At 42.2% G+C, this 13,947-nt stretch overlaps 1 protein-coding gene across 4 annotated transcripts in view; it reads right to left on the bottom strand.

The window, feature by feature from the left end:
- CLIP2 (CAP-Gly domain containing linker protein 2) overlaps positions 1 to 13,947 on the bottom strand; it is a 400,768-nt gene that overhangs the window by 211,615 nt on the left and 175,206 nt on the right. The gene's annotated exons all lie outside the window — the stretch shown is intronic.

Here is a 13,947-nt window from a genome sequence, read left to right as displayed (position 1 = left end):
CCCGCCAGAGTTGTCCCCCGGGCTACGCACTGTGTATGCACATGCATGTACTCTTAGAATGCCTGAATGTGTTGCTTGTCTACGTCTTTTGGCTGTAGGTCATTGGCTGTGGATGCTCAGTCCCCCAAACACACGCTGACAGCAGTCGGTATATGCACAGCTTTACCACGGATGTGGTTCCACATCATGTCTATTAACACATGCATGGGAAATGGTGTGGGCGGAAACCCAAATGGAAGCACCTCAATCAGATAACAGTTGGACACTCCAAAAATTGGTATCTCAAATGGTTTGTGAAGATTAGTACACATCATCGGGTTCATCACACATCCTGAAATCAGAGAGACAAGGACACTGCTGATTTTATAAAAATAAGTTCACTATAACGCAAATGATGAATTCATTATTGAAAATGTTGTGTTGATGTTCCAGTCATTTAAAGGACAACACATCCTTATCCAGGTCTCTGATCCTTCCAAAGTCCATAAAAAGAGCACCACTGAGCTGGATAATACAATCACAAATCTCAAAATTGTGATTCTTGTCAAACACTTTTTGAATTTTTCAAGGAATGTGATTGGTTGATGAAGGGTATCAAAATATTTTCTTGCCATCTTGAGAATTGAAAATTGGTCGAAATCATCATTTGAACGTAGTGGAAAAAACATTGTGCAGCATTCAACGTGTAATTGGTCTGGGTACCATCTGTGTGGCATTGTTCTTAAGGTTACTGTGAGTACACGTGCATTCGGCTCAGGTCTTTGGACTGCACCTGTACTTCATTCTATATTAGTAGAGCTAATGCAGACCACTCACTTTCTGCCCTGGGCGGAGAGTCTTGAGTGCAGTCAGACTCATTGTTTAATGTGCTGTGGGCTGTTAGCACAGCAGCAAGACGTGATATACAGCCTTTCTGCAGAGCACTCTGGTCTCAGGCCCAATACTTACCTCTGCTTTTGGACCCGCCTGGGCATGATTTATCCTGCACTGCTGTCTCGGGTGGGGAGAACGTACATTAGGTGCAGCTATTTTGTTCACTGAATGTTTTATTAATGAGTTTTACCATTTAACAGCAGCTGCATGCTATGCATGTATATTATGCGCCAACGCACAATACACAAAGTAAACTATGATAAAGAATGCATTATTATATAAGAAGTGTAAATAAAATGTAAGACAGGACGAAAAATATAGTAGGTAAGTGTCAGATGCTATTTACATCCTTTAATAAACTCCAGTGCGCAATCAGGTAATAACATAGGGAAATGCCAGTCCTCTGACTGTAGTCCCATACAGCTACACTGAATACTAAACCCTGGGGCTACATTCAGGATCACTGAAAAATACACTGTGCAAATGTAGGTAGGTGTGTAGGAACAGTGAGCAGGTTTTCAGACCTGCAGGCAAAATAGAATTTTACCTCTTGGAGCGCTCTTTATGTGATACACTAACAACACTACTAAGTAGAGCTTGGTGACTTACCCTGCCTTAAGGAAAGGTGGGCATTAATATATGTGTGTATATATTTATACACACTAGAGAAACAGATCCTCTGTGGTTATGTTCGTAACACGTATGCTCTGAATTAGGCATTTAATTTGGTTAGTCCAAAGGAGAAGCACCTTCTAATGTCATACTGAATTTTACGTTGTTTAACACATTTGCTTAACAAATTTGCATAAAACTTAAAAAAACATACTCAGCTCGTCATTCCTCCCTCCTTATTTGCTTTCACCATCTTCCCCGATATAATTCCTCTGACACTAAAAATCCTGTCTTTCTTCTTCCTGACAATTCAATCCCCATCAGCGCATGTTCAATCTTTACTCTGTTACTGCTGTCGTATTTCAGTTTAACCAAGACTTCTGTCTCCAAACGTTGCTGCAATGTAAACTGCCCCCCCCACCCCCCCCGGCCGGTAGATTGGTAGTGTGAAAATGAAATAACAGTGCCGCCAATTTCATTGCCAACACGTACATTATGGTTATATTTTAGAATTAAAAACCAGTGAAGTTGGTCATTTATGGTCGAATTCATGAGACGAACCGTAACAAACTCGCAGTCCAAATACAAACACACGCCACACTACTGGACTTGGAATTACTAGTATATAACATTGAGGAAATCAAATAAATACCCTTGTTTACAACTTCATCACAGCAAAAAAGCATTATATATCTCTATATATATATATTTTTTTTTCTACTATAACAGCTAATGCAAACATATATATATATATATATATACACACACATGTATTTGTAGATCATGCAAACAGAAATTGCATTGAAAACTTTTACAATCCATTCTTGGATATATAGAAGTACGTAAGTGAAAGATGAACCTTCACCGTTGACCATAAACAACGCGTTTTTGGGTTATAAATCAGGAGCCACCGTTTTTTATGTCACCACAGCTGGTTGGTGAGTGCGAAATGAAGGTTATATAAAATGGGCGAGGATGGAAAACGCAACTAATACTTAGGGAAGACGTGCATGAATAGACAACTTTGATTACATTTCTCTTTATGAGGATGATGCTAACGCAGATGAATTCACATCTTTTTATGAATGGGAGTAATTGTTTTTTCAATCGCAAAACATTGCAAACTTGTACTCTGCATAATTACAATTTTTCAAAAGTACATTTCACATTTAAACAGAATTGTACATTTGCCTAACTCCATTCCAGGGAACTCCACATTTTCTTGTGCGCAGAGGCAAGAAACGCACATTCCCATATGTGCATTCCAGAGAATTGCACATTTTGTACGTGCATTCCTCAAAACTGTACATTTACTTATGTCCATTCAGGAGAACTGTACACTCCTTTGGAGTGTCTCAAGGTGTAGACAGTAGCCTAGCAATGGTGCCATGGGCAATAATGTAACAAAGGAATATTGGCTCGCCATTTTCTGGTTTGGTAGCATAAAAATAAATAAAAGTTAAACTCCTGGAACCACTGCAACTGCTGCATCATTAGTAGTTCAGCCCCTAGGCGTAGTGCGAACTGCCTCTGGGAACCAAGTGCACGGCACTTTCACAGATATTCAACTAAGTCACTATGAGCCCTTCATAACATATCTTGCCTTACTTATGTCCTCTTAAATGATTACTGTATCTAGTGCACAATTTATTCAATTTAGAGTAGGCAAACCAGAGGTTTCGGGACATAATCATCAACACTTTTGACTAGTGTAAAGGGCTATTTATTAGGACAGGATTGCTAATTATAAAATAATATCAACATAATCTGGAAATTCAACTTTTCAAATTCACCCTTTGAAAACTCCCCCCACCTTTCATTTTCACTTTATTCCCCCACTTTTGCCTCCGTTCACCTAGCCTCCAATTCCATTCATCCACACATCCCCCTTTCTCCTTTCCTCCCCTGCCTGATTCGGGCATTCCCCACACTTTCATCCTTCACCTGCTTCTTCTCTCCCCCACCCCCCACCGGAAGGGTGGCCAGGCCGCATCTGAAACTCCACCCTCCCCCATCTCACAACCTTGCCCTAAAACTGACATACACCGCTCCCCCCACTTACTCTACCAAAATACCCCTTTTTGAAATAACGACCCATTTCTTTTTCCATTAGGGCGGGCGGGTGGCCAATTTCCATACAGCACGACAGGGTGGCGCGGAAGAGGCCGATCCCTCCCCCAACTCCCTACTATATATCCTCACTCTTAAACCCTCCCTAGCTTATCCCCGCACCAATCCCTGCCCTGTCTGTGTCTTTCTGGCCCGAATGCTCCCGTGGAGATACTATACTGCGTCTGCTCTCCAAGGGGCCCTTCATTCGAATGGTTCACGAACTGTGCGATTAGAAGCTGCGGGCGATCAGACGAAAATACATTTGTTATTTAAGCTACATGTTTCTAAGTCTAGTTTACACTTGAAAACAGGCAGGCCTTGTAACTACATGGAAAGAATGTCACTGCTGGCCGTTATAGCGTAGAAGTGATGAATCTGTCTTCACCCTTTGCGGGATGAACGCTGTACCACCTCCGTGTCACACTTGTAATGTGATGGCCGGCACTCGTGTATGAAGGGACGTGATGACGTCACGTGTCTTCTCCCCAGAATCCTTATCGTGTTTACCAGCAGAAGGCACTCTACACAGGGTAGACGCAGTAAAACCTTCAGCTGACACCTGTAATGTGATGGCCTGCTGCAGCGCTGGCTCCAAGATTCTGGATGTGGGTGGGCCATGAAGGAGCATGAGCACGTTATGGAGTTCTTTTTGGTGGGTGAGGGGGAGATCTGGTCCTGCTCCGGCCACCCTAGGACCAGCCCTGGCCCGCAGATCAGTATGGATGAAGGGGCGTGATGACCAGGGCGCCCAACCATATTTTTGCATTACAAGGCGCCACTGGTGATGGCGTCACATTTATGTCTTCTCTCTAGAAACTTCAATGTGTTTAGCAGTACAAGGCACCTTCTCTGCCCCTGGATTTGGCTCAGGGGCGATGCCGGTAAATTTGACGTTATTCCTTCAAAGCAGAGATGTGCTACATTAAGGCAATACCAGTGTGCAACTTCCCAGGGCGCCACCAGCAGTTTGAAGTTGGAAGCTGAAGAACTTAACCTATAGCTCTAGTCAGGGGCTGTTCCTCCTCAAGAGTGGAGGAACGTCAGTACACCTGCTGCGAATGCAGCAGGCAAACACAAATAAATAAAATGGCATTGTATGCCATCTTCAGTGAAAGTGTCAGGGCAGGGGGTGGGGCTGAATCCTGCGATTGCAGGATGACTGCTGGGTCTACAGTGCGCATGCCAAATGGGCTGTCTGTCTTGCGACGGCTAGCCCAACATGTGCACTATAGACCCAGCAATCCCAGGGCTGTGAAACAGCTGGGGAATTGCTGGCACAGGCCCCCATCCTCAAAATGAGGGCTGGGTTAGTCTGCTCCAACCAATCCTGGAGCTGCTCTCATGTTGAAAACAGCATGAGAGCAGCTCCAGGACTGGTTTGATACACGTTTCACTGGGCAGGAAGGAAGTCCTTCCCTTTCCTGCTCGTGGACACCAGTATCGGGGGGAGGAGTGCCGCACTGGGCATTAATAGTGAGTTGTGTGACACTGTACCCCACCATATTTTTGCATTCCAAATCGCCACTGGTTCTAGTTTTATTTACATGAACTAGTAAAGCTGATGGCATGTCTCATTTTTTATTCTATTGTATTGCTTAACTTTAGCACTTAATAACATAACTGCAATTGCAGGGCACATGCACAGCCTGAAGGGTATCTGAGTGCAGAAATAACTGATGTTTACTGCTTCCCAACTCATGGGTGCTCATTTTGTCGACTTTGGAGGGATGGACACACCAGGATGTCAACCTTTGACCATCAGCTCGAACCAGCGCTTAATTTGAGCCTGTGGTTTCCGGTGCTAGGCACCATCACTTCATTGTCAACACCAACACTTATGACAGTCTGCAACATGGGGGTGATGTTTGTGTAATACAGAGATGAGCACACAATAGTTGTTTATTAATTAAATATATATTAAAAATGACTAATTCCTGCCGTCCTAGCAATTCCTGTAGCTTTGAGCGGCCTGTAACAGTCTGAATTGTCACACTTGTACGAGTGTGATGGTAGGTAGTTGAGGTTGATTCTGTCACTGGCAGGGGCAATGTGCGGTGCAACTGCAGTGGCCCTCTGACGAGAGCCCTGGCACTTATTTTTTATAAATTAAGCACTGGCTCAAGCACATGCCTCTCCAGTGGATGCGTTAGTCCACCTAGCCACCAGACGCCGCTTGATACAGGTACAGGGTGCCGAGAGGCGAGTAGCCTGCTGCCCTTTGAGAGAGTAGGTGCTTAGAAGGGTGTTGTTTGTATGGGCACTGTGTGGTATCAATGTTTAAGATGAGTGCAGGTCCACGCAGGTGATGTTGACATCAGCTTTTTATTCAGTTATATTTCACAGGTGAAAAAACAGGAACTCCAGTCTCCACTAAAACCTCCAGCACCATCAACTGTCCAGCACGGAATGCTGTCCAGCTGAGGAAGATACTAAATGCCGCAGGTGGAGCTCGGAGATACCAAATAGATCATACATAATACAAATACCCCTAAAACATAGAATACAACCCTACATTGAAATACTACAACAAAACTCTACCTACAATATTGTTCTAGAAATAAACACAATACTACACTACCCCCCTCCCCATACAAATTATATCACAACAATTCTATTCAAATTCCAGATCCGCCCATCATCAAGTTTGACAGCCCCTTTATACACTTTAACAACTTTATGTATAGGACTGAATCTAGATGTGCTAGACCTTTTGGTTCCAGGTAATTTAACTTTAACTTTGTCACCAGTACATACAACACATTTTTTCACAGATTTACGAACATCATAGATTTCCTTTCTTTTTAGTCGGAGAAATTCATCTTTATCTTTAGCATTACTTTCGATAGTCTCTTTATCCACAACACAAGAAAGATGTTTCTTAAGCCAAGGAGGATCGATTTTAGTATGTGGCACACGCTTCCTAAACAATAAGAAAGGGTTCTGGCCCGTGCTGGAATGTGGTGTGAATCTGTACTCTTCAACTTTTGTCTCCATCTAACTCTCCCAACTAACTGCCTTTACTTTAGCTAACTGTATAGTTTCTTTCAATGTTCTATTGAAACGTTCCACCATGCCATTGGTTTCTGGATGATAAAGTGCACATTTTTTGTGAACAATTCCCCTAGAAGAAAGAAAATCTCTCATAAATTTCGAGGTAAATTGAACACCATTGTCTGACAGAATCGCGCCAGGATTCCCCTCCCTGCTGAAAACTTTGGAAAGAAAATCCACAACAACCTTCGAAGTGATCTCAGAAACTATGAAAACTTCCGGCCAACGAGAAAGCATATGCATTAACACAATGATATACTTAGAACTAGACCCTGATAACACAGGTCCCATAATGTCAATAGCAACTCCTTCCCAAACTTCATTAGGAATTTCTTTAAGTACTAACGGTTGAGTCCTCACCTTAAGCGTCTTGTCCGCCAAACAGCATAAATAGCAATCTAGTACTCTCCTTTCTAAAGCAATATCCATTCCTGGCCACCAATATGATACCCTCATTCTTTCCTTAGTTTTGCTAATACCAGGATGACCAGAATGTGACAGAGCAAGAAGCCGGTCACGTAGAGATAACGGAGGGACGAGTTTGTTACCTCTTAGCAACAAACCCTCATGTAACCACAACTCATCCCACACCTTCTTGTAAGGAGAAATTGAAATATCACGGTAATCCTTCAATTTCCCCAACCCAACAAATTTATCACTTTAGAAAGATCTTCATCTTTACTTAACTCTTCACGCCATTCACCTTCTGAAACACACCCATCCGTTATGGTACAAACTTGTACTTCTTCATCCGTCCACCACGACATGCTATCACACTCATCAGTCACATCATCCGAAACTAACCTAGACAAACAATCAGCTGTCTTGTTGGCACATCCCGGAACATATTTCACCATAAATTGGTAATCTTGGAGCCCAACTATCCATTTACAGATGCGGGAAGATACATTGTCTAAACCTTTCTTCCCAAAAATCTCTTGCAAAGGTTTATGATCGGATCGTACCTCAAAAGAAATTCCCCAAAGAAATTGTCGAAATTTCTTAATAGCCCAATAAATTGCCAGTGCTTCCTTCTCAATAGTAGAGTAATTAAATTCTGCACCACATAGACTGCGAGATGCAAACACAACAGTAGTCTCAATCCCACTCCTTAGCTGTTTCAACACACATCCTAAACCTTTATCAGATGCATCAGTAATAAGATGACACGGAAGACCAGGTTGGAAACTACTAAGGGATTGAGCAGAGGTGAGCGCTTCCTTAAGATCCTGAAACTCCATCTCACAATCTGTGGACCAAATAAACTCACTACCTTTCCTGAGCAAAGATCTAATGGAGTTCGACCTTTTAGCAAAGTTGGGAATGTACCTGGCATAGAATTCTGCCATCCCCAAAAAGATCTTAAGATCTTTCTTACACCTTGGAGTAGACAAGCCTGTAATAGTACGTACTAAATCATCTTTCGGCTTAACACCATCACTTGAAATAACATGTCCTAAATATGTTATTTGAGACTGAACAAATTTACACTTTTCTTTTTTCAGTGTGATGCCTTTTCGCTCTGAGCAACGAAAGCACATTTCTCAATTTCTTAATATGTTCTTCATGAGTGTTAGTAAATACAAGAACGTCATCTTGGAAAAAACACACACCCTTTAACCCCCCCTAAAACATCCTGCATTAGTCTTTGAAATACAGCTGCCGCTGAACATAAACCAAAAGGCATACGATTGAATTTGAAAACACCAAATGGAGTAATAAAAGAGGTTAGAAGTTTAGAGTCTTCAGTCAGTTGCACTTGATGGTACACAGAGGTAAGATCAAGGGTAGAAAAAACCTTTGCATCTCCTAATGAACTTATCATTTCACTGATGTTCGGTAAAGGAAACATGTCTTCAACAACTTGCTTGTTCAGGTTGCGCAGATCAATACACAGTCTAATGTCTCCAGAATGTTTGGTCGCAACCACTATGGGAGCTATCCATTGTGCTGCTTCTACTTCTTGGATAATTCCATTATCTTTAAGTCTTTCAAGTTCTTGCTTCACTTTTCCTTTTAAACTTATGGGAATGTTCCGCACTTTGGAAGCTCTGGGTTGTGCATCTTTTTTCAAAACAATCTGATGTTTGTAGCCTTTTATGCATCCTACATTAGAATTAAATACATCCGGGTATTCATTCCATAATTGACGCTCAAGATCAGACACCTCTTGCACCATAACTTGCGGTACAGCATTAGGGTTCAAAATTATTCCCAATTCTTTCTGATGGGGCCAACTTAAAATGGTATCCCCAACCACAGGAACGTCACTTTTTCCACTTTTCTCATTCCCTTTGAAATGAATCCTATTGTTAAAGTATCCTTTTAATTCTATTAGTTTGCCACCATACGAAAAAGGCAAAACATCAGGTGACAGTAGGTCAACTTTGCCCTCAAAGGATGTCACATAATCTTGCACAGACACCAGAGACAACTTTGCACCAGAGTCCATCATCATAGTGACAGGGATTTCATTAATCATTACAAGATCTTTTGGGTACTCACAATGAACGGTGGAAATGCAGTTAACATAATTTACTATTTGTAGGATGAAAGGTTGATTATCATTGTCATCAGTCACTTCATTAATTTTTGCATTGTTTTTGTTAATAGACTTACAGCATTTAGCGAAATGACCCTTTTTGTTGCATCTATTGCAGACAACATGGATAGCTGGACAGTCTTTAAAGTTCGCTAAATGTGAAGGTGAACCACATCTAAAACAAAACGTTTTAGTTTTGTTCTTTATGTGGATGGAGCTCTTAGGCTTAGAATCAATTTTGTTTAAAGAAGAAGAAGCTTTAGAATTCTTTAAAGTTTCAATACAAGATTGAGAATGTTCAATTTGTTTTGCAACCTTCAACACTTCATCGAGAGATGGATCACTCTTGGACCATAGAGCTTCCCTAATTTTATCACATTTGCATTCTAACATAAATTGGTCCCGAATGCGTTCTTCTATATTAGCACCAAAATTGTAAAGAGAAGCTAGTTTGCGAAGTTTCATTATATAATCTTCAATTGATTCTTCATCCATCTGTTTGCTTTTTCCAAAATAAAACCTTTGTAGAAGAATTGATACTTTAGGTAAGAAATGTGTGTCAAGACGAAAAAGGGTTTCATCGAAGTCATTCAAAGGAGCATCCCCAACTGCTCCATCCAAATTTGACAAAGCAGGTAAGGTGTCTAATATTTCTTGCCCTTCCGCACCTAAACAGTGTTGAAGAAGTGACGTTTTCCTTTCAATGGATAAATTTGTTCCGCAAACTTTTAAGTATGTCAAGAAAACCTTTTTCCATTTTGGCCAAGGAATTGTTGGTTCACCAGGAGAAGATAAGAAGAAAGGAGGAGGAGAAATATTCTGCATTATGAAAAAGGCGATAAGAATATTATACAGACGATAGAACGTAAGTATGAAAATAGCAGAATTGAAGGAAAAGGAAAAGAGTGGAAAAAAAAGAAACGAAAAGAGAAAAAAATATATATATAAATATATAAGAGAGAAACTAAACAATACACAGATAGTGTACAATGAAGCTGAAAATAAGAAGAAATAACAGTTCAATGCTGTATGACTCTGAATTTTAAACCGCACAATGTTGTACTGAAAAGCATGTAACAATGAGTCAGTAATATCCAAACAAAAATAAAATGTAACACTAAGAATTCCAATAAAATCGGAATAGCCGGCTTGAACACATAAAGTATAGCATTAGAAATATATTTTACAAGTTTCTCCGTTTGAAAAAACAACCGGTTCAGAGCTTGCAGACGTAAAGTATTTGTCAATTAAGTTGCCCCAAATAACCGATTAGCCAGGTGCGAAAATACATGCACCAGAAAGGCCACTGTTCGGAAGAAGCGGGGAAAAGCCGGCTACGCACGTACACACACGCGAGAAGAAAGACCGGCTGCGCACGGACACGCGCGCACCAAAATATTTACTCTAGCGGCACGAGCACGTGCGCAGAGTTAACTATGAGCAGGGCACAGAGAATGCAACGCGTTCCTCGTTGCTTAGTGACCGCACACGCGGCCAAGCAACGGAAATAAACGTGTTACAAACAATGTTGAAATGAAAACAAAGGGAGGAAAAGCGCAAATATATTAAATATTGCGCGGTAAGAAAACAAATGACATGAAGAAAGAATAAAAGTATGAGACCGGACAAATAATACATAAATGAGAAGCAGAATAAAAAAAAATGAAAAAGAGAGAAGACAAGAAGGATAATTATTAGGAGAGGTATAAAAGCTATAAGAACACAAAGGTGAAAGGAAATAGACAAAGGAGATAGCACAAAAAAAACTAGTACTAGATAAAGTAAGATGAAGTGACCAACAATACCAGGGCCAAAAATAGACTGGAGTTCCTGTTGCAGGGATGATGTTCGCCAGCTCTTCGCCAAAATGTGGTATCAATGTTTACGATGAGTGCAGGTCCACGCAGGTGATGTTGACATCAGCTTTTTATTCAGTTATATTTCACAGGTGAAAAAACAGGAACTCCAGTCTCCACTAAAACCTCCAGCACCATCAACTGTCTAGCACGGAATGCTGTCCAGCTGAAGAAGATACTAAATGCCGCAGGTGGAGCTGGGAGATACCAAATAGATCATACATAATACAAATACCCCTAAAACATAGAATACAACCCTACATTGAAATACTACAACAAAACTCTACCTACAATATTGTTCTAGAAATAAACACAATACTACACACTGTGCTGAGGTCCACATGGGAAGCGTTTTGGTGTGGCACACGATTGTCCAGGGAGGTGCTGTTGTCGCCTCTCGGGGCTTTCACCTAATACTGTAATGGCAGAAGAGGTGTGAGCGATACAGCGTGCACACCTGGCAGCAACTGGTTGGTAATTACAAGTCTGCTGCTCTCCACAGAACCCTCACAGGGCGAGAGACGCGCAGCGGAGCTGATGTTCACAGCTCTTGCTCACACAGGTGAACTCTTGGAGGAGGCTCTGGAGGGGGGTGGGAAGAGGTTTAGGAATGGGTGAGCTGTTGATAGCATAGTGCAAGGGACTGGACATCTCCTATTTTTAGGCGGCTGCTCCACTAACTGAGACATTCAGGGAATGATGACACTAGAGGTCTCAAAGCCCAAATAACGTCAAACAAAGCAACCTTATAGAACGTCTGTGGTTGGTGACAGTAAGCGATGTAGGACCGGGTAAAGAAAACTTGTTTCTCTTCAGGTAATGTAGGAGAACGTCTTTTGTGCCCCCATTGCACACGGGGCGGGGCTCGTGAGGATAATGCCACCAGGCGTTTGTGGTAAAAGGGGGGTGAGCTATACCATAAATACTGGAGTAAACCAATACATGTTGGAAAGATGGAGATATTAGTCTTCAAACAAAGGGCTATTAAAATTTCTGATTTCAGCGACTCTGTTTTTAATAAAATTAAGGACTGCGGCTCCTATCGCTCGTTTGCATCACGGCTCTATGATGTCACTTCCCATGCGCTCACTGAGGTCAAGAGGCGTGTGACCTAAATTCAGATACCTTTACGATTTTGTCCTAAAAGGTACTACTGTGAAGTAGCACAGGTACTAGGCTCATCACGCTGCACACCTGGAGTAGATGAAACATAGAGGGGAATAGAAGTTCTTGAAGGTGACTGATATTCAGACAAGCTCCACAGGAGGACAACATTGAGGAGTCATGTGGGGAACATACAGCCTGTGGGACAAGGGTGAAGAACTGCTGAGACAGGGAGAACCCTGTGCTTGTACTTTGGGCAAACCTCCATGACTGACACACACCTCCAGGAGCTGCGATCTGCACACTGAGCCACAGCACATGGGCGAACCACAGCACAGGCAGCAACCTGCGCACTGAGACAAGGCATGCAACGCAATCAGCATGCTACCAGCAGACAGCTATCTAAACACTCAGAGATAACACGTGATAATGAGCACACAACCAACAATGATGTGCACACAGAGTCAGCTCGTGACCCACTGTGCACACATCTGGCGGACAGTAAATTGCACAGTTAGACTGAACACGTGACAATGAGCACCCACCCAGCACGCAATCATCTGCACCCTCTGGCAGAACACATGACTCGCAGAGCACTCAACTGGCAGACACCAATCTGAACACTGAGACTGAACAAGATAGAATCCTGAGCACACACCCAGCATAAAACAATCTGCACACTGAGACTGACCACAATAGAGTCCTGAGCACACACCCATCATAAAACAATCTACACACTGAGACTGACCACGATAGAAGGATCACACAACAATCATAAAACAATCTGCACACTGAGACTGACCACGATAGAGTCCTGAGCACACACCCAGCATAAAACAATCTACACACTGAGACTGAACAAGATGGAAACCTGAGCACACACCCAGCATAAAACAATCTGCACACTGAGACTGAACACGATCGAGTCCTGAGCACACACCCAGCATAAAACAATCTGCAGAATGGGACTGACCACGATAGAAGGAGCACACACCCAGCATAAAACAATCTGCACACTGAGACCCACCACGCTAGAGTCCTGAGCACACACCCAGCATAAAACAATTTGCACACTGACACCGAACACAATCGAGTCCTGAGCACACACCCAACATAAAACAATCTACACACTGAGACTGAACACAATTGAGCCCTAAGCACACACCCAGCATAAAACAATCTGCACACTGAGACTGAACACGATCGAATCCTGAGCACACACCCAGCATAAAACAATCTACACACTGAGACTGAACAAGATAGAATCCTGATCACACACCCAGCATAAAACAATCTGCACACTGAAACTGAACACAATCGAATCCTGAGCACACACCCAGCATAAAACAATCTACACACTGAGACTGACAACAATAGATTCCTGAGCACACACCCATCATAAAACAATCTACACACTGAGAATGCCCACAATCGAAACCTGAGCACACACATAGCGTAAAACAATCTACACACTGAGACTGACCACGAAAGAAAGGGGCACACAACAATCATAAAACAATCTGCACACTGAGACTGACCATGATAGAGTCCTGAGCACACACCCAGCATAAAACAATCTGCACACTGAGACTGACCACGATAGATGGAGCACACAACAAACATAAAACAATCTGCACACAGACTGACCATGATAGAATTCTGAGCACACACCCAGCATAAAACAATCTGCACACTGAGACTGACCACGATAGAGTCCTGAGAACACACCCAGCATAAAACAATCTACACACTGAGATTGAACACGATAGGAGCACACAACAATCATAAAACAATCTG

Source organism: Pleurodeles waltl, chromosome 3_2 (genome assembly GCF_031143425.1).
Source record: "Pleurodeles waltl isolate 20211129_DDA chromosome 3_2, aPleWal1.hap1.20221129, whole genome shotgun sequence".
Classification (NCBI taxonomy): domain Eukaryota; kingdom Metazoa; phylum Chordata; class Amphibia; order Caudata; family Salamandridae; genus Pleurodeles; species Pleurodeles waltl.
This window is presented reverse-complemented; position numbering and strand designations above follow the sequence as displayed.